Below are 22,069 nucleotides of genomic sequence, written 5' to 3'. Positions count from 1 at the left end.
ATCAAAATACTACAAAAAAGCAACTAAATACAAAAAAGGGCAGTAATCGAGTAAGTGAGGAACAAAAAACATTCAAGACATGCTGAAAGCAAACAGTTGAATGGCAGAAGTAAATCTTTACTTCTCAATTATTATCTTAAATGTCAATAGGTTAAACTCCCCTGTTAAAAGGCAAAGACTGGTGGATTGGATAAAAATGCATGATACATCCATATGCTGTCTATAAGACACTTTATTATTTTTTTTAAGATTTTTAAAAAATTTCTCTCCCCTTCTCCCCCCTGCCCCCCAACCCTGCCAGTTGTCTCCTCTCTGTGTCCATTTGCTGTGTGTTCTTCTGTAACTGCTTCTATCCTTATCAGCAGCACCGGGAATCTGTGTTCTTTTTGTTGCATTATCTTGTGTCAGCTCTCTGTGTGTGCGGCACCATTCTTGGGCAGGAGGCACTTTCTTTCACGCTGGGTGGCTCTCCTTACAGGGTGCACTCCTTGCACGTGGGGCTTCCCTACGCAGGGGACACCTCTGCATGGCACAGCACTACTTGCGTGCATCAGCACTGCGCATAGGCCAGCTCCACACGGGTCAAGGAGGCCTGGGGTTTGAACCACGGACCTCCCATGTGGTAGACAGATGCCCTAACCACTGGGCCAAGTCCACTTCCAAGACACTTTAAATACAAAGGTACAAAGAGGTTGAAAGTAAAAAGGTGGAAAAATATACCATGCTAGTGGTAACCAAAAGAGAACTGGAGTAGCTATACAAATATCAGATAAATAGACTTTATTTTTTTATTTTTTATTTTTTTATATTTTTATTTTATGTATTTCTCTCACTCCGCCCCCCCCCCCCCGGTTGTCTGTTCTCTGTGTCCATTTGCTGCACGTTCTTCTTTGTCAGCTTCTGTTGTTGTCAGTGGCATGGGAATCTGTGTCTGTCTTTGTTGCGTCATCTTGCTGTGTCCGCTCTGTGTGTGTGTGGTGCCATTCCTGGGCAGGCTGAACTTTCTTTAGCACTGGGCGGCTCTCCTTACGGGGCGCACTCCTTGCACATGGGGCTTCCCTACGCGGGGCACCCCTGCGTGGCACTGCACTCCCTGTGTGCATCAGCACTGCATGTGGGCCAACTCCACACAGGTCAAGGAGGCCCGGGGTTTGAACCATGGACCTCCCATGTGGTAGACAGATGCCCTATCCATTGGGTCAAGTCTGTTTCCCAGATAAATAGACTTTAAATCAAAAATAGTTATGAGGGACAAAGATGGTCATTACATACTGATAAAGAGATCAGTTCAACAAGACACATAAAGATACAGATAAAGACATAGATATAAATATATGAATATATGAAGCAAATACTGACAGACTTGAAGGGAGAAATAGATGATTCTACATTAATAGTAGGAGACTTTAATACACAATTTTCAATAACAGGTATAGCATTTAGACAGAAGATTAATAAAGAAATGCAAGACTTGAACAATAAACTAACTAGACCTAACAGATATATATAGAACACATCACCCAACAGCAGCAGAATATACATTCTTCTCTAATACAAATGTATCATACTCCCGGAAAGACTATATCTTAGGTCACAAAAGAAGTTTCAATAAATTAAAAAATATTGAAGTAATACAATAACAGAGGAGGAAAGGGAGATTCACAAATATATGGAAATTACACAAAACCTTCATAAACAACCAACAGGTTAAAGAGAAAACCACAAGGGAAATTAGAAAATATCTTGAAGTGAATGAAAAGGAAAATACAACATACCAAAACTTATGGGATGCAGCAAAGGCACTGCTGAAAGGGAAATTTATAGTTCTAAATGCTTGCATTAAAAAAGAAGACTTCAAATCAGAAGCCTAACTTCAAAACTGGAAGAACTAGGAAAAGAAGGACAAAGTATACCCAAAGTGAGCAGATGGAAGAATGTAACAAAGATTAGAGAGGAAATAATTAAAATAGAGAATAAAAAACAACAGAAAGAAACAACGAAACCAAAAGTTGGTTCTCTGAAAAGATCAATGAATTTACATACCTGCAAGTAGAATAACAAAGAAAAAAGAGAAAGGACACAAATAAAAATCAGAAAAGAAAAGACTACCAACCCAGAAGAAATAGAAAGGAACATAATGGGGACACTGTGAACAGCTGTACACCAAAAATTTAGATAAGCTACATGAAAAGGACAAATTCCTAGAAACATACAAATTACCTACACTGACTCAGGAAGAAATAGAATATCTCAAAGCCCAATAACTATTAAAGAGATTGAACCAGAAATTTAAAAACCTTGCAATAAAGAAAAGTGCAGGACCATAGGTCTTTACAGGGGATTTTTACCAGCATTCCAAGAAGTAACACCAATCCTGTTCAAACACTTCCAAAACACTGAAGAGAAGGGAGCTCTCCCTAAATCATTCTATGAGGTCAACATCATTGTCATACCAAAACTAGATAAAGAAATGACAAGAAAAGTAAATTACAAACCAAAATCTCCTATAAAATATTGATGCAAAAACTCTCAACAAAATACTAGCAAACAAAATCCAGAAACACATTAAAAGAATTATACACCATGATCAAGTGGTATATATCCCCAGGGTGCAAGGTTGGTTCAACATAAGAGAATCAATTAATACACCACATTAAAAAATTGAAGGGGTACAACCCACATGATTATCTTGATTGCTGTAGAAAAGGCATTTGACAAAAGCCAGCATCTTTTCTTGATAAAAAGAGTTTGAAAGACAAGAATACAAGGAAACTTCCTCAACTGATAAAGGGCATATGCAAAAAAAACCACACAGCTATCATCATACTCAATGGTGAAAGACTGAAAGATTTCCCTCTAAGATCTGGAATAAGTCAAGGATGCTCACTGTCAGCACTGTTATTCAACACTGCCCTGCTAGCTAGAGCAGTTAGGCAAGAAAAAGAAATAAAAGGCATCCAAATTGCAAATGAAGAGGTAAAGCTTCCCTATTTGCTGATGACATGATACTAAATGCAGAAAATCCTGAAAATTTCACAAAAAAGCTCCTAGAGCTGATAACTGAACTCAGCAAAGTGGCAGGTACAAGATCAACATCCTAAAATCAGTAGTATTTCTATACACTAGCAATAAACAACTGGAAGAAGATATCAATAAATAATTTCATCTACAATAGCAATTAAAAGAATCAAGAATTGAATATCTATGAATAAATCTTCATACACAGAAAACTACACACAATGCTAAAAGAAATCATAGAAAACCTAAATAAATGAAGGATATTCTGTGTTCATAGATTGGAAGACTAGATATTCTGAAGATATCAATTATCCAAAGCAATTTATAGTTAAACACAATTCCCCTGCCCCCCCAAATACCAAGAACCTTCTTTGCAGAAATGGATTATATGGAAGGGTAAGGGGCCCAAAATAGCCAAAACCTTCTTGAAAAAGAACAAATTTAGAGGATTCACACTCCCCAATCTTAAAACTTATTATAAAGCCACAGTAATCACAACAGTATGGTATTGCATGAGGACAAACATATAGCCCAGTGGAATCACACTGAGAGTTCAGAAATAAACCCTCACATTTACTGCCAACTGATATTTCACAAGGAGGCAATGACCACTAAACTGGGAAAGAATAGTCTCTTCAACAAATGGTGCTGGGAAAATAGTATATTCAAATGCAAAAGAATGAAGGAGGATGCCTGCCTCACACCATATGTAAAAATCAACTCAAAATTTATCAAAGACCTAAATATAAGAGCTAGAACTATCAAGCTCCTAGAAGAAAACATAGGGAAGCATCTTCAGGACCTTATGTTAGGCAACAGTTTCTTAGATGTTACACCCAAAGCACAAACAACAACAACAATAAAATAGATAAATGGGGCCTCATCAAAATGAAAAACGTTTGTGCCTCATAGGATTTTATCAAGAAAGTAAAACAACAACATACATGATGGGAGAAAATATTCAGAAACTACAGATCCAGAATATATAATGAAATCCTATGACTCGACAACAAATAAGACAAATAACCCAATTTTAAATATGGGCAAAAGACTTAAATAGTCTTTTTTCCCCAAAAAAGATATGCAAATGACCAAAAAGCAAATTAAAAGATGTTCAACATCATTAACCATTAAGGAAATGCAAATTAAAACCAAAATGAAATATTATTTCACAGCTGCTAGAAAAGCTACTATTAAAGAAACAATATTTTAAGTGTTGGAGTGTTTAAGTGGAAAAATAGGAACACTCATTCTTTGCTGGTGGGAATGTAAAATGGTATAGCCACTGTGGAAGACAGTTTAGCAGTTTTTCAGAAAGTTACGCATAGAATTACCAAATGACCTGGTAATCTCATTTCTAGGGATATAACCCAAAGAATTGAAAACAGAGATTTAAACAGATATTTGCACACTGATCTTCATAGTGTCATTCACAGTTGCCAAAATATGGAAGCAACCCAAGTGTCCAACAACTGTTGAATGGATAAACAAAATCTGATATATATACACACAATGGAATACATGTGACAACATGGATGAACCTTGAAGAAATCATGTTGAGTGAAATAAGCCCTCTCTCACTGATATGAAACAATTGGAATAAGCAAACTCAAAGAATCGGACTCTAGAATATAGGCTACCAGGGGACAGTGTGGAGGAAGGGAATAGGGGTTTTAAGGTTTAATGTTTACAGAGGTTCTATTTAGGTTGATGGAAAAATTTTAGTAATGGATGGTGGTAATAGTACAACATTGTGAATGTAATTAATAGCACTGAATTATATATTTTGAATGTGGTTAAAAGGGGAAATGTTAGGATTTATATATGGTACTAGAATAAAAATTAAGAAAAAAAAAAGTACAGAGAGAAATAGATACCAGGGAGAAAGCTGAATTCGTGCCAATATTTATTGGATGAGTGGAGAGAAAGGAGCATTCAGGGAGAGAAACAAGATTCATCAGAAGGGCAGCAAGAAAACTAAGTCTTGATGAAACAGATGCTGTGGTGAAAAACATCACAGTGTTTTGGCCCTGAAATCTGCAATAATACATGATGAAAGAGTGCATCCTGCCCCAGGGCTCACAAGTTACTTCTTAGAAAAATGAGAGGATTATGATTTGTTTTCTGGGCTGGAAAAGAAAGGATCACTTCCTGGGACAGGACATAATACAACATCTAGGACAGCACAAAGGAGAAATTTTTTTCAATTCAGAAATAATAGTGACTTCTCCTTTCAAGGGAAAAGGTAAGCAAGGATATGGAGCAGCCATCTGGAGCCTGAGAAAACAACTTCAAGTTTCAGATATGCAGATAAGACTTCAAAACAAGTTTGATCTTAACGAGGTTCCCATCTATTTGGCAACAGAGTATTACTGTATAGCACGCTTTAGAAACCAGGCTCTGTCACTCTTTTTTTGTTCATTTTCATTTCTTAGAAAAATTTATAAACCTTCCACTCACAATACAATGTGAGGTGACCAAGACAAAGATTTAGATATTTTGATATTCTGCAAACATTACTTCTAGAGCAGTTATGCCTTAGTGGCTGGCTAGGGTGGTGGCCCTAACACCCTTGCTCTATATTTATAATATTTTAAAATAAAGACCTCTTTGTATGTAACAAAAATAAGAACAAAGGAAAGTCCAAGACTGGAAGGCTTCACTACTGAATTCTATCAAACATTGAAAGAAGATTTAACACCAATCCTTCTCAAACTCTTCAAAAATATAAAAAAGGAGGGATTACTTACTAACTCATTCTATGATGTCAATATTACCCTGATATCAAAGCCAGATAAAGACAGCACAAGAATAAAAATTACAAACCAATATCCCTAATGAATATATATGCCAAAATCTTAACAAAATGCTGGCAAACCAAGTCAAACAGTATATTAAAATGACTATAAATCATGACCAAGTGGAATTTGTTTCAAGAATGCAAGGATGGTTCAATATTAGACAATCAATGTAATACACCACATTAATAGATGCTCATGGTGAAAGACTGGAAGCTTTCCCCTTAATATCAGGAACAAGACAAGGCTATCTACTTTCACCACATTTATTCAACATTGTACTGGAAGTTCTAGCCAGAACAATCAGGCAAGAGAAAGAAATAAAATGCCTCCAAACTGGAAAGGAAAAAGTCAAATTATCCCTATTTGTGGATGACAAGACTCTATATAGAAAATCCCAAAGAATCTGCAAGAAAGCTACAAAAAATAGTGAATGAGTTCAGCAAAGTTGCAGATGCAAGATAAACAATCAGAAATCAATGGGGTTTCTATACACAAGTATGGACAATCTGAAAAGGAAATCAAGAAAAAAACTCCACTTAGAATCTAAAAAAATACAATACCTTAGAATAAATTTAACTAAGGAGATTAAAAACGTGTACCCTGAAAACTAAAAAAAACATTGCTTAAAGAAATTAGAGAGTTAAATGGAAAGACATCCTGTGGTCATGGATTAGAATATTGTTAACATGTCAACAGTGACTGACAAAATGATGTACAAATTCAGTACAATCTCTATTAAAATTCCAGCAGCCTTTTCTTTTCTATAGAAATGGAAAAATTGATCCTGAAATCCATATGGAACTGTAAACGGTTTTGATAGCCAAAACCACCTTGAAAAAGAAAACAAAGTTGAGAGTTCTGGAATCAACTCTCTCACAAAACAACAGAGAAAGGGCCAAAACTTGCCCAAGGGACATGCTTTGGGAGTCAGCAGACCAGGGCTGTGCTGCACAAACCCCAAGAGGGAAAGAGACAGAGAGACAAAGAACCGGCTCACTGCACCCGACTGAGAGGGGAACAATGTCTTCCTCCTTGGGAAAAGGGAGAGTGGTGCATTGGAGGGCAGAGAGTGGTTCTCTCCAGTGAATTCGGCCAGCGGGGTCTACTATGAATCTCGACTTTGGCCCAACAAGAATCACAATCAAGTGTAGGTTTAAAGAAATACTTCCATGGAAAAGTTCACTGATGAGCATCATTTGCTGGTGACCAGGAAACTGCAAGGAGAATAGTGCTTTTTGGGCTCTCTTTAATCCAACTGCTAGGAGGAAATCTGTACCCCATTATGAGTCCATGGCCAATTTGATAACTTAAACCAGGCAATTTTAAAGACTCAGACTAAGTTGAACCAAAAATCAAAGAAGAGCTGACAAAAAAAAAAAAAACACCAAAAAACAACTCTAGGCAAGAGAGAGAAATTGGCCATCGGAGAAAATTCACCAACATATTCAGATGTGCATATATCAGCAAAAAATTACAAGCCATACTAGGAAACAGGAAGAGAAGGCCCAGGCGAAGGAACAAACCAAATATTCTGATGAGACACTGGATTTAAGACAAATGATCAGTGATAAATACACAAATCTCCTAAATCAATTCAAAGAAATGAGTAAAGAGATAAAGGATATTAAGAAGATATTGAGTGAGCATAAAGAACAGTCTGAAAGTTTGCAAAGAAAAGTAACAGAGCTTATGGAAATGAAAGACACAATGGATGAGATTAAAAATCCTTTAGAGGGAGTGGATATGGTTCAAGCAATTGGGTGCTCACCTCCCACATGGGAGGTCCTGGGTTCAGTTTTCAGTGCCTCCTTGTGGGAAGCTGCCTCTGGCACAGGTGTTGTATTGGCCATCTTGTTGCTAAGCACTATTTTTATATACTAACCTGGTTAAGTTTCCATTTCCCCACCCTCTCTGAAGCAATTAAGTTTCTATTCTTATGCCACTCCCCCAGGTTCCAATTGGGCACTCCCTAAAAAGCATGAAAGTCTTTCCGGGGACGTTGCCAAATAACCATCTGCACGTGTGTGTGTGGCACGAGAATCAAAATCTAGTTAACCAATCATTTACTGACACATGTGTTGTCATCAGTATGTACCACCTCATTCATCCCTGGCTATAAATACCCCTTATTGACCCTCAATAAACGAGACTTGATCAGAATCCTGTCTTGTCTCCATTCTTTGTGTCTCTTGTCCCTTTTCAATCCCACTCCCTCCCTCAGGTCTTGGCAGGACGCGAGAATCGGAGGACGCCGCGAGGGAACCTGCCTCTCGGTTGAAGCCTTGGTAAGTGATCAGCGATCATGGGGCAAGAAATGAACCAGCATGAGACATTTGTCTCCAAGAGGCATTAAAGACACGAGGAGTAAAGGTAAAAGTAAAACAGTTATTGAGGTTTTTTGAGTTTTTGAAGGAAGTATGTCCATGGTTTCCTCAAGAAGGAACTATTGATGAGAGAAGATGGAAAAGAGTAGGGGATGCTTTACAGGACTTTTACAAAACTTTTGGCCCTGAAAGAATCCCAGTAACCGCATTCTCATATTGGAATCTCATTAAAGATATTTTAAGTATTCGCCATAGGGACACGGTGGTGGCAAATGTTATTAAGAAGGGTGAGGAAATTTTGCAAGAAGGGCAGGGGCTGGAGGCTCTAGCCACCAACCCTAAGAAATCAGCAGACTGCGCAAAGTCCAAACCACCTGACGCATCCGGAGCGTCTGGTCCGGAGGAGGACTTGATCTCGCTAGATAGCGAGGAGGACAGGAAGCCTACCACCAAGCCAAAGCAGCTGTTAACCCATGCAAACAAAAGATCCTGTAAGGAGGATAAAAATAAAGGAAAAACTAAAGCCACATCTAGTAGGAACCCATACCCTGACCTCAGAAAATTAAAAGTGGAAGCTGATGATGAATCCTCTAATATAGAATCGGGTGAATCTGAGGAGGAGACGGTAAAGTCTCGACCTCCGCCATACGTTCCCTATCCCGCAGCCCCACCTATAGTTATGCCGGTAGTCTACCCAAGGAAGGAGTTATTAGGAAAAATAGAGAAACTAAAAGAACAAATCCAGCTAGAGGAAGAGCACCAAGAACTAATATCCCAATTAGAAAGCTGAAAACAGGAAAAGCAAAAAGTGAAACTAAAAATATAGAGCCCTGCGCCAAGCCACCCACGCAAGGAGCGGCGTTAAGGAACCCCCAGGCTTCTAATCCTTTAACTACCTTAAGTGAACCCGAGGTTTTTCCTGTAACTGAAACCACAGATGACCAGAATCAGGCCTGGAGACACCATAGCGGCTTTGACTTTAAACTCAATAAGGAAATTAAAACCGCAGTCGCCCAATACGGAGCTACCGCTCCCTACACCCTAGCTATTGTAGAATCCATTGCTGAAAATTGGCTCACCCCCATCGATTGGCACACTATTGCCCACGCTACTTTGTCCGGAGGAGATTATTTGTTATGGAAATCAGAGTCCGTTGAGCTTTGCAAAGATACTGCCAGGCGCAATGCACAAGCGGGCAATGGGTGGATCCTAGATATGCTAATAGGAGAAGGAAATTATGCTTCCAACGAAACCCAAATGCAATATGATGCAGGCTTATTTGCGCAAATTCAAGCTGCAGGCACTAGAGCCTAGAGAAAATTACCTACCAAAGGAGATCTTAGTTCCTCCCTCACTAGCATAAAACAAGGACCGGATGAGCCTTTTGCAGACTTTGTACATCGGCTCATGCCCGCCGCGGGGAGCATATTTGGAAATGCAGAAGCAGGCACTGAATTTGTAAAACAATTAGCTTATGAAAATGCAAATGCCGCTTGCCAGGCCGCAATCCACCCGTATAGAAAAAAGACAGATTTGTCTGGCTATATTGGATTGTGCTCAGACATAGGAGCTGCATATCAACAGGGTCTAGCAATGGCAGCAGCCCTACCAGGGTTTACAGTTAAACAGTATTTGGCCCAGCAAAATAAAGGGAAATGCTTCACCTGTGGTGAAGAGGGCCACTTTGCTAAAAACTGCCAGGGTCAGAAGCTTACAGGAAAGGTGTTGTTTTTACGCTAATAAATCTGGCATTGTTCGAGATAAAGTTAAGAGAAAAGTTGGAGAAAAGAAGAAAGGAGCTGGCCAACAACCCCCTGTGGAATGGGATGAATGGACTGTTACCCTACATACTCCCCCTCTTGGGACCTCTGCTTGGCTTACTAATACTTCTATGCTAGGACCTATTCTCTTTAACAAGATTATGGCCTTTTTAAAGCAACAACTGAATGCCATAAAAATACAGCCCATCCAGGTCCATTATCACAGACTGGACATGGCCGATTATGATGAGGGGTCTGATCACTACTTGCAAATGGATCCAGCCTGTAGGCCTGATCCCAGACCATGAATATCTCCTCAGTATCTTCTGAGGTGCTGGACTGGTTAGTCAATGACGGGCAACTGGGCAAGGCATTCTCGCGATAACAACCACCTAAGACAGAGACGTGGCCTTTCGCTGCCACGATTCTCGATGACGGGTAAGGTCTAATGCGATCGTCTGTTTGCCAGCCCTGACCTAAGACAGGCACAGTCCCCCCAGAACGGGCTGTCTTGTCAGTCTTCCTTTTCTGCTATAAATATTAAAGAAAAGGGGGACCTGTGGGAAGCTGCCTCTGGCACAGGTGTTGTATTGGCCATCTTGTTGCTAAGCACTATTTTTAGATACTAACCTGGTTAAGTTTCTGTTTCCCCACCCTCGCTGAAGCAATTAAGTTTCTATTCTTATGCCATTCCCCCCAGGGCTCCAATTGGGCACTCCCTAAAGAGCATGAAAGTCTTTCCGCGGACGTTACCAAATAACCATCTGCATGTGTGTGTGGCATGAGAATCAAAATCTAGTTAACCAATCATTTACTGACACATGTGTTGTCATCAGTATGTACCACCTCATTCATCCCTGGCTATAAATACCCCTGATTGGCCCTCAATAAACGAGACTTGATCAGAATCCTGTCTTGTCTCCATTCTTTTGTCTCTTGTCCCTTTTCATTCCCACTCCCTCCCTCAGGTCTTAGTTCGACTGATCCGCGGGTCGGGTCACCTCCTAAAGAAGGCAAGGAGACACCTCAACCAGTAAGATGCTGTAACCAGCAAAATGCCACAACAAACAAGACACCACAACCAGCAGACACCACAACTAGCAGGGAGCAGAAGTGGCTCAAGCAGTTGGGTTCTCACCTCCCACATGGGAGGTCCCAGGTTCGGTTCCAGGTGCCTCCTAAAGAAGATGAACAGACAGACAAGAGAGCCATCTGGTAGGGAGGGGAAGCGTGGGGGCGAATAGGAAAAATAAAAATTTTAAAAAACAAATGGCATACCATTCTGAAACTTACCTTTTAAAAAATCCATTAGAGGCACATAAGAGCAGATTCATATTGCCTGCGGACAGAATTGATGATCTCAAGGACAGAACATCTGAACTGGAAAAGACAGGAGAAGAGAAAGAGAAAAGTATGGAAAAAATGGAACAGGATCTAAGGGAACCAAATGACAATGTGAAATGCACAAACATATATGTTATCGATGTCTGAGAAGGAGAAGAGAATAGAAAAGGAACAGAAAGAATATTTGCAGAAATAATGACTGAAAACTTCCCAACATTTATGAAAGACAAAAATATCAATATCCAAGGACAATGCACACTAAACAGAATAAATCTGAATAGACCTACTTCGAGACATCTACTATTCAGAATGACAAATATCGGAAATAGACGATTCAGAAAGTAGCAAGAGAAAAGCAATGCATCAGATACAAGGTAACCACAATAAGATTAAGGGTGGACCTCACATCAGAAATCATGGAGGTGACAGCCAGTATAGCTCACTGTTTAAGCACTGGCTTCCTACATGAGGACCCAAGGTTCAATCCCTGGCCCTATTACTTTAAAAAAAAAAAAAAAAAAAAAAAGGAGGTGAGAAGAAAGTGGTATGAAGTATATAAGCTACTTAAAGAGAAAAACTGCCAGCCAAGAATTCTGTATATGGCAAAACTGTCCTTCAAAGAAAAGCTGAGCGTATGTTTCCAAAAGACCAAAACTACAAAAGATCCTAAAGCTAGTACTGCAGCCTGAAAGAAAAAGACAAGGGCCAAAGGCTTGGAAAAGAGTGTCATATCAGCTATTTGCTAATAATATGATCCTGTATCTAGAAAATCCTGAAAAAATCCACAACAAAGCTATTAGAGCTAATAGACATGTTCAGTAAAGTGGTGGGGTACAAGATTAACATGCAAAAATCACTAGCATTTCTATACATTACTGCTGAGCAATCTGAGGAGGAAATCAGAAAAAAATTCCAATTATAATAGTGACTAAAAGAATGAAATACTTTGGAATATCCTTAATCAAGGACATAAAGGACCTATAGTCAGAAAATTACAAAACCCTGCTGAAAGAAACCAAAGAAACTTAAATAAATGGATAGAAGGACATTCCATATTCATGGACCAGAAGATTAAATATCATTAAGATCTCAATCCTACTCAAACTAATTTACAGATTCAATATGAGCCCAATAAAAATTGAAACAGCCTATTTTGCAGAAATGGAAAAGCCAATAATCAAATTTATTTGGAAGGGTAAGGGGCCCAAAATAACCATAAACATCTTTTTTTTTAGAAACTCATGTTTTGGTTATTTATTTATTTATTTACTTTTTATTCCCCCCACACACACACTCCCCCCAGTTGTCTGCTCTCTGTGTCCATTCGCTGTGTGTTCTTCTGTGTCCACTTGTATTCTTGTCTGCGGCCCCGGGAATATGTGTCTCTTTTTGTTGCAACATCTTGCTGCATCAGCTCTCTGTCTGTGTGGCGCCACTCCTGGGCAGGTTGCACTTTTTTTGCATGGGGCGGCTTTCCATACAGGGTGCACTCCTTGTGCATGGGGCTTCCCTACATGGGAGACACCCCTGCGTGGCACGGCACTCCTTGTGTGCATCACCTCTGCTTGTGGGCCAGCTCACCACATAGTTTGAACCCTAGACCAATGAATGCTCTATCCATTGAGCTAAATCTGCTTCCCCAAAAAACATCTTTAAAAAGAAAAATAAAGTTGGAGGACTCTCACTTTCTAACTTTAAAGCATATTACTTAGCTACAGTGGTTAAAACAGCATGGTACTGGCATAAAGAGACACAGACTAGCAATGGAACTGAAGTGAGCATTCAGAAATATACCCTCACCTCTACGGTTAAGTGATTTTTTTTACAAGTCTCTCAAGCCCTCCCATCTAGGCCACAACAGTCTATTCAATAAAGTGTGCTGGAAGACCTGGATAGACATATCTAAAAGGAAGTCAGAAAAAGGGCCCCTTATACAAAAATTAACTCAAAATGGACCAAGGACCTAAATATAAAAGTTACAACCATAAAACTCCTAGAAAAAAATGTAGGAAAATATCTTCAAGATCTTGTGGTAAGCAATAGTTTCTTAAACTTTACACCCAAAGCTCAAGCAACAAAAGAAACAATAGATAATTGGGACCTCCTCAAAAATAAACACTTTTGTACTTCAAAGGACTTTATCAAAAGGGTGAAGAGGCAGCCGACTCACTGGGAGAAAGTATTTGCAAATCACATATTTGATAAGGGTTTACTATCCATGACATACAAAGAGATACTACAACTCAACAATAAAAAGACAAACAACCTAATTAGAAACTGGACAAAAGACTTGAATAGATATTTGTCCAAAGAAGAAATACAAATGGGAAAAAAATTTTTTTTAAATGTTCAACATCACTACAGATTAGGGAAATGCAAGTCAAAACTATGATATGTCATTTCACATCTTCAATAGAATGGCCTCTATTAAAAAGTCAGAAAACTACAAGTGTTAGAGAGGATGTAGAGAGATAGGAATGCTTATTCACTGTTGGTGGGAATGTAGAATGGTACAGGCACTGTGGACAACTGTTTGGCAATTCCTAAGGAATTTGAATATAGACTTGTCACATTTCTTGGCAATATCACTACTAGGTAAATACCCAGAATAACTGAGAGCAGTGACACAAATAAATACCCAGAATAACTGAGAGCAGTGACACAAACAGACATCTGCACACTGATGTTCATAGTGGCATTATTCATAACTGCCAAAAGATGGAAATAATCCAGGAGCCCATCAACTGATGAATGGATAAACTGTGGTGTATAAACACGATGGAATTTTATGCAGCTGTTAACAAGAAATGAAGTCATAAAGCATATGACAACATGGATGAAACTGGAGAACATTATGTTAAGTGAAGCAAGCCAGGTACAAAGGATAAATATTGTATAATTTGTGCCATTATGAACTAAATATACTTGTAAACTCATGGAGTTAATAATGAGAATATAGGTTACCAGAAAATACAATGAAGGAGGAGAATGGAAAGCTGAAGATTAATCTGTGCAGAATTGGTAAAAAGGTTGTTTGTAAATCATTGGAAATGAATAGAAATAGTTGGAAGTACATCATAGTGGAGGTAACTAGCAGTGTGATTATATGGATATAGCAGTGGTTGAAAGGGAAAGTCTAAGGACATGTATATTACTAGAAGGAAAGCTAAAAAGATGTAACTTGGGACTGCATAACATAGTGAAACCTCATTTCAAATATGAATATGGGTAATATTGCATAAATGAGACTGTTTTTACAAAATAGAAATACAAATAAACTAGAGAGACAGAAAGAGAATAGCAGCTTATGTACAGCAAGGAAAACATAAAGACTGAGAAGTGTTGAGGTTTTTTGTCTGTTTTTTGTTTATTATTATTGGAATAATGAAAATATTCCAATATGATTGAAGTGATGAATGCCACACTCTGTGATTATACCAAATACCACTGGTTGTATACTTTGGATGGATTTATGCTTTATTAAGTATCAATAAAATTGATTTTTGAAAAAAAAAAAGTTTGGAGGACTTACACTTCCTGATTGAAAATTTTACTTCAAAGCTACAGTAATTAAAATAGTGTGATGCTGGCATAAGGATAGACATAAATCCACACATCTATGGTCAGTTGATTTTCAACTAGGGTACAAGTCCATTCAATGGAGAAAGAATTGTCCTTCAACAAATAGTGCTGGGACAACTGGAAATCCACATGCCATAGAATGAATGTGGACCCTTATCTCTCACCAGATACAAAAATTAATTCTAAACAGATCAAAGACCTAAATATAAGAGCTAATAGTATAAAACTCTTACAAGAAAATATAAGGAAACATCTTTAGGACAATGATTTTTTAAATTTTACACCAAAAGCTTGAGCAACAAAAGAAAAAAAGATAAAATCCATTTCCTAGAATATAAAACTTTCATGCAAAAGCCATTATGAAGAAAGTGAAAAGGAAAATTACTGAATGGGAGAAAATAATAGAAATGTTATATCTGATAAAGGTTCAATATGAAAATATATAAAGAAGTCCTATAACTCTAACAACAAGACAAGCATCCCAATTTTAAAAAAGTGGGCAAAGGAATGTATAGATATTTCTCCAAAGAAGATATTCAAATAACCAATAAATACATGAAAAGATGCTCAGGAACCTTAGCCATTGGAGAAATGTATATTAAAACTACAATGAGGTAGCATTTTATACCCACTATGATGGCTCTTATTCTAACAAAACTGAAAATAAGTATTGGCAAGGATGCAGAAATATAGGAATCTTTGTATGTTATTCTTTTTTTTTTTTTTAAAGATTTATTTATTTAATTCCCCCCTCCCCCGGTTGTCTGTTCTCTGTGTCTATTTGCTGTGTCTTGTTTCTTTGTCCGCTTCTGTTGTCAGTGGCATGGGAAGTGTGGGCTGCGCCATTCCTGGGCAGGCTGCAGTTTCTTTCGCGCTAGGCGGCTCTTCTCACGGGTGCACTCCTTGCGCGTGTGGCTCCCCTACGCCGGGGACACCCTTGCATGGCAAGGCACTCCTTGCGCTCATCAGCACTGCGCATGGGCCAGCTCCACACGGGTCAAGGAGGCCCCGGGTTTGAACCGCAGACTTCCCATGTGGTAGATGGACGCCCTAACCACTGAGCCAAGTCCATTTCCCTGTATGTTATTCTTAGGAATGTAAAATGGTGCAGCCCCTGTGGAAACAGTTTGACAGTTCCTCAGAGTTAAATACAGAATTACCATATGACCTGGCAATTCCATTTGTAGGTACATAACCAAAAGAACTGAAAACAGGTATTCAGACAGATATTTGCGGACCAATGTTCATCACGCCATTATTCACAATAGCCAAAAGGAATAAGCAACACAAATGTCTATCAGCCAATGAATCCATACAATGGTATATTATTCAGTCATAAAAAGAAGTGAAGTGCTACAACATGGAAAAACCCTGAATACATCGTGTTAAGTGAAATAAGCCAGACATTAAAGGACAAATATTGTGTGGTTTCTCTTATATGAAATATTTAGAATAAACAAATCCATCGAGTTAGAAATTAGGATACAGATACCAGGGGCAGGGGTGGTGGTGGTGTATTAGTCAGCTAAAGGGGTGCTGATGCAAAGTACCAGAAATCTGCTGGCATTTATAAAGGGTATTTTTGGTGGTAGAAGCTTACAGTCACAAAGCCGTAAAGTGTAAGTTACTTCCCTCACCAAAGTCTGTTGCCATGTGCTGGAGCAAGAAGGCTGCTGGTCTCTGCGAGGATTCAGCCTTCCTCTTCCTCCTGATGCTCTGTGGTCCCAGTTCCTTCCTTTCTCAGCTGTACGTTAGCATAAAGCTTGTCTCTCTCCCTGGGGCTTATTTCTCTCTGGGCTCAGCTGCTCTGCTCTCTCCACAAGGCCAGCTGTAAACTATCAGGCAAATGGCTAGTCTCTTTTACCAGGGACTCTGCTGTGTCTAATGGCACCTTCTCTCTTTCCTCATATATTTGCTTCTCTGTGTATTACTTCCCAGGGATCCAGCATCAAAAATTCCAACTCTCTCTTATGCTCTGTTGTTTTTCAACGTCCTACTGACATGGCCTAATCAAAGCCTTAGTCATGATTTAATCAAGTAAAAGTGAAGCCTCTGAATCTAATATAATCTAATATACCCAGAGGAGCAGACCAGTTTACAAACATAATCTAGTATCTACTTTTGGAATTCATAAGTAATATCAAACTACTACAGTGGGAAATAGGGAGTTAATGCTTAATTCATATAGTTTCTGTTTGGGGTGATGGAAAAGTTTTGGTTAATGGATGGTGGTGATGGTAGGACAACATTGTGAATGTAATTAACACTACTGAATTGTATACCTGAAAGTGGTTAAAATGGGAATTTTTAGGTTGTAATGTTACCAGAATAAACATTTTTTTAAAAATACTGTAAATCTACAACTGATCTAATAAAAAAATGTACAAATAAAAAATAAAATTACTTTCTGATAAAATAATTTATAATGACTGACTCCCACCCCTAAACATTCAGTTTTTGAGTGGTACCTGCCCACAACAGTTTTTATTATTTTTCTTTAAGGCTACAGAAAATCTGCACATAAACAAGGCAATTAATTCTCACAATAAAAATGCTCCGCCAAGAAACAGCAAAGTCCCTGGTCAGATTTCATGGTGAGTATATGTTGTACCACATTCTATTCTACAGTGCACTTTCTTGTGAGTCTGCAGGGTTAGGATCGATTCTTTCTGAAAACATTAGCTTCTCACAAATGGTCTTTATTGGTAAATACTGTTACATTTCATTAGGTATCTTGAAGAGGGAAGATGAAACATGCATTAAATAAGCAATTTTGCTCTCTGGCAATGTATATTCTGTCAACATGGTCTTGTCAGCCTCATGGTAAAAGTCTTATGCCATTCTTTCTGATAAGTACCCTATTATTTCTCAAGAAAAACCATAAGAGCAAGTAAAAGCTAGAAGGTATTACTCTAATTTTCACACTCAAGTATGAAACTCCATGATCATGAAGTTCATTCGCAAACAGAACTTCTTCAAAAAACTTAAATCTGTTCTCTGCATTCAATTTCTTTGTATTTATATCATCTATTATAGGTTCCACCTTTAACTTAACTGATTCTCCAGGTAATGTTCCCTTATAACCTGTTGTATATAGGTCCAATCATATGGTTAATAACCTGTTTGGAAATGTTTATCCTCCAACCCTCCATTCTGCTTTCCTGCCACTCTTCAGCACGGACTACTTAGTAGTTGCTTACCCATCTTAAGGCATCTGTAGCATGAACTCATTCCAAAGCCAGTGCCATGCTGGATTCTTAAAACGCTGGCTCCAAACATTCTATCAGGGAGACATGGCATATGCAATTCATCAGCTAATTTCTCCACATCCCCTGACTACTTCTTGTGGATCTTGGTGGCCACCAGCTTCCAGGGCTTAAGAAGTCCTGGTGGCTGCTCTGGAAACCATGGATCAACATAGCCAAGATGGGGCTTGTGGAGCCACACAGAATAGGCTGGAGAGGCGGAAGCAGTGGTCACCAGTTCCTCAGCTTCTAGGACACTACCCTTGTCTGGCCCCCCAAACATTCAGACTTAATTAGTATTAGGTGTAGCCTGGAAGTCAGGATTTGTAAAACCTGCTCAAGTTTTTACAAAGCCTCTCCTATATGATTTTAATGGGCAGCAAAGTTTGGTAATCAAATTTTAGTGTACATCTGAATCATCTGGAGGACTTGTTAAAAAATACCTTGCTAGGCCCCACTCCTTGAGTTTGAAGTTTAGTAGGTTTGGATGGGGCTTGAGAATGTGCAGTTCTAATAAGTTCCCAGGTGATGCTGATATTTTCAGTCCAGACATTACACTTCAGAAGCACTTGCAAAGACCATGCTTAGCTGTCTTTATCATGGGAAAACTGTATTTGCAAACTGAGATCCCTTCCTCCAGGCCAAATTACTATTTCCGGAGTCCTCAGGGCCCACCACTTGCAATTTTCCTAATCTAGATCACATTCTTAAATGTGCCTATCTTTGAAATCACAAGACACATCTCCGATATGACCTTGAGGTGAAAAGTTGGTCAAGGCAAAGGAGACAGAAAGCCTGTTAATTGCTTAACAGTTTTGAGTATTACTGCCCAAAAACGGATTTCTTAAATAATTTACAGAATATTCATAGAAGGAATATTCAGGTCATCATCAAATACTAAGTTTTAGAAAACAGTTAAAGAATGGAAGACATTTAAGATATACTGAAAGAGAAAAATCAGCATGCTTACCAAACAATATACAATATTATATTTGTTAAATCATTAAAATGAAACAAATATCAATAGATGAAAAATTTCTTAAAAATCTTAATTCTGAGGGAAGTGGATTTGGCTCAATGGATAGAGCATCTGCCTACCACATGGAGGTCCAGGGTTCAAACCCAGGGCCTCCTGACCCAGGTGATGAGCTGGCCCACGCGCAGTGCTGATGCATACAAGGAGTGCTGTGCCATGCAGGGGTGTCCCCCGCCTGGGGAGCCCCATGCACAAGGAGTGTGCCCCATAAAGAGAGCTGCCCAGTGCAAAAAAAAGAGCAGCCTGCCCAAGAGTGGCACAGCACACACAGAGAGCTGATACAGCAAGATGATGCAACAAAAAGAGACAGAGATTCCCGGTGCCACTGATAAGAATACAAGCGGACACAGAAGTACACACAGCAAATGGACACAGAGAGCAGACAACTGGGGGGCGGGGGAAAGGGAAGAGAAATTTTTTTTAAAAATCTTAATTCTGAGGCTTCCGTACTTAATAATTTTCTACCATGATAACTACATTTTAACTGACATAACTATAATCTTAAGAACTGTAAATAGTTGGAAGGTTTATCAAATCAGAAGGGGATCACAGAGAAATATTTTGGGGAAATATACTCTAAAATATTTAGAATGATTATTTTTGTATGTTGGGACCATGGATAACCTTAATTTTCTTTTTTTATAGGTTCCTTAGTTGCTGAACATTTCACAAGCCTGCACTAATTCCATCATCAGACATGTAAGAAAGAGCAATTCCTGGCAGTTCTTGACTATTGTATCTGATCAACACCCTGAGATCCTTCTGTGAAGGAACACAATCATGATTCATGGCATTTCAGAGTGGTTAAGGACAGTATTCACAGTAAACAGAAAAAAAATGCTACTTCACAGTAGCTGCTCAATAATTTGAGTTTAGCCTTCCATGGCTACAATGAATAATCAATTATTAAATAAATGCAAAATATCTTATAAATACCTTTCATATTTAACTTCTTGATGATTGTTATTCATAATAACACTTCTCAATATTAGATATTTACATACTTTTTTGTTATGTTAACTCTTTATAGACAATTCTTATTATATGCTTTGCATTCCATCACTTGGATGGAGTGTGGTTTACTTAACCATTTCCATATTGCTGGACATAACTTTGTAAAAGATTATCTCAGAAGTCGTGGCCAGTTATTCCAGACTTTGATTCTAAACCAATAAGAGTCAATCTTTTAAAATCTTATATAGCTTTTATAATATCATGAAGTGTAGACTTCCTTTCCCCTCCAAATTTCCCATTTACAAATAAATACATACAACAATTTTGTAAATAACCTTTTGAAACTTTTATTGCTCTGAAAACCCATAAGACCTCATGTTAAGAATCCCTGTTTTAGGAGGTGGGGATGGACAACCACCACACCAGAGACCTCAGAGAGTATATAACTGCAAGCAGAAGAATTCCATCTATCAGTCATGTGGGATCTAAGCCCCTTTGCGAGTTAGAGGCAGAGCAGACATCACTATCCTAGGATCCTCAGGATGGAGGAATAAAATATGGCTTAGAATGGACTTACTGGTATTCTACTATAGAATTATTGTGACTCTAGCAACGGAAGAAACTGTATCATTGATAATGGAGACAGTGACCATGGAAGTTGCTGAGGGCAGGGAGAGGGAAGAAGAGGTGATATGGGGCATTTTCAGGACTTGGAGTTGTCCTGAATGATATGGCAGGGACAGGTACAGGACATTATATATCCTGCCATAACCCACTGAATGGACTGGGAGAGAGTGTAAACCACAATGTAAACTATAATCCATGCTGTGTAGCAGTGCTCCAAAATGTATTCATCAAATGCAATGAATGTGCCACACTAATGAAAGAGTTTGGTGATGTGGGAGGAGTGGGGGGTGAGTCGGGAAATCCTTTTTTAATTTATTGAAGTATATCACTCACACATAAACGTACATAAATAGTAAGTGTATAGTAATATTTGTGAACTTATAAAACAAACACACACAGCATCAGAAGGACTCTCATAACTCACCCTACTACCAATACCTTGCATTGTTGTTAAATATTTTAAACTAATGATTAAAGAGCATTAAAAAATATTGTTACTAACCAAAGTATTTTCTGCCAACCTACCCTATTATTATCTTTATATCATTTATATATGAACATACATAAACAATAAGTGTATAGTAAAAGCTGTGGATTTACAAAGCAAACATGCATAACATTCTACAGGAGTCCCATACATCAGCCCTCCACCAACACCTTGCATTGTCGTGAGACATTTGTTACATCAGCCCTCCACCAACACCTTGCAATGTTGTAAGACATTTCTTGTTATGAAAGAGTATTGTCAAAATCTTACTACTAATTATAGTCCTTATCTTACATTTTGTGTATTTTTCTCCTAACCCACCAATTATTATTTTTTAAATATATTTTTTATGACAAAAGTTGCAAATTTATAAAGCAATCATGCACATGTGCAGAATTCCCAAACAACACTGATCTATCAACATACCACACTGTGGTGGGACATTTGTTCCAGATAAAATAATATCCCTCTTATATTTTTAATGTAACATTTTGAATGATTTATGTACATTTTTTTTTAAATTTTAAAAATCTATTAAAAAAAAAAAGAATCCCTGTTATAACAAAAAAAGATATACAAATAATAAAAAAACAAAAAAAAAAAGCACACAAAAAGATGTTCAACATCATTGGTCATTAGGAAAAGGCAAATCAAAACCACAATGTGGGAGCGGATGTGGCTTAAGCAAGTAAGCGCCTACTTCCTACATGAGAGGTCCAAGGTTTGGTCCCCAGTGCCTCCTAAAAACAAAAAAAGCAAACAACAAGTAAACAAACAAACAAATGAAAAAAAACAACTCTGAGGAGCCAATGTGGCTCAATGGTTGAGCATGGGCTTCTCACATACAAGGTCCCGGGTTCAATCCCCAGTCCTGGTACCTAAAAAAATTAA

At 38.3% G+C, this 22,069-nt stretch overlaps 1 protein-coding gene, 1 long non-coding RNA gene and 1 pseudogene across 2 annotated transcripts in view; 1 reads left to right on the top strand and 2 right to left on the bottom strand.

The window, feature by feature from the left end:
- LOC131274206 (uncharacterized) overlaps positions 1 to 21,782 on the top strand; it is a 62,575-nt gene extending 40,793 nt beyond the window's left edge. The window contains exons 2-3 of the long non-coding RNA XR_011646329.1: positions 17,332 to 17,423; positions 19,756 to 21,782. This is a non-coding gene — a long non-coding RNA (uncharacterized lncRNA). The remainder of the gene's footprint in view (positions 1 to 17,331; positions 17,424 to 19,755) is intronic.
- Positions 1 to 22,069, bottom strand: part of LOC101411753 (zinc finger protein 420) — a 79,108-nt gene that overhangs the window by 15,763 nt on the left and 41,276 nt on the right. The window lies entirely within an intron of this gene.
- LOC111764213 (TIP41-like protein pseudogene) lies at positions 17,423 to 18,248 on the bottom strand (annotated as a pseudogene).

The sequence above is a fragment of the Dasypus novemcinctus genome, chromosome 18, assembly GCF_030445035.2.
Source record: "Dasypus novemcinctus isolate mDasNov1 chromosome 18, mDasNov1.1.hap2, whole genome shotgun sequence".
NCBI classification, from domain to species: domain Eukaryota; kingdom Metazoa; phylum Chordata; class Mammalia; order Cingulata; family Dasypodidae; genus Dasypus; species Dasypus novemcinctus.
This window is presented reverse-complemented; position numbering and strand designations above follow the sequence as displayed.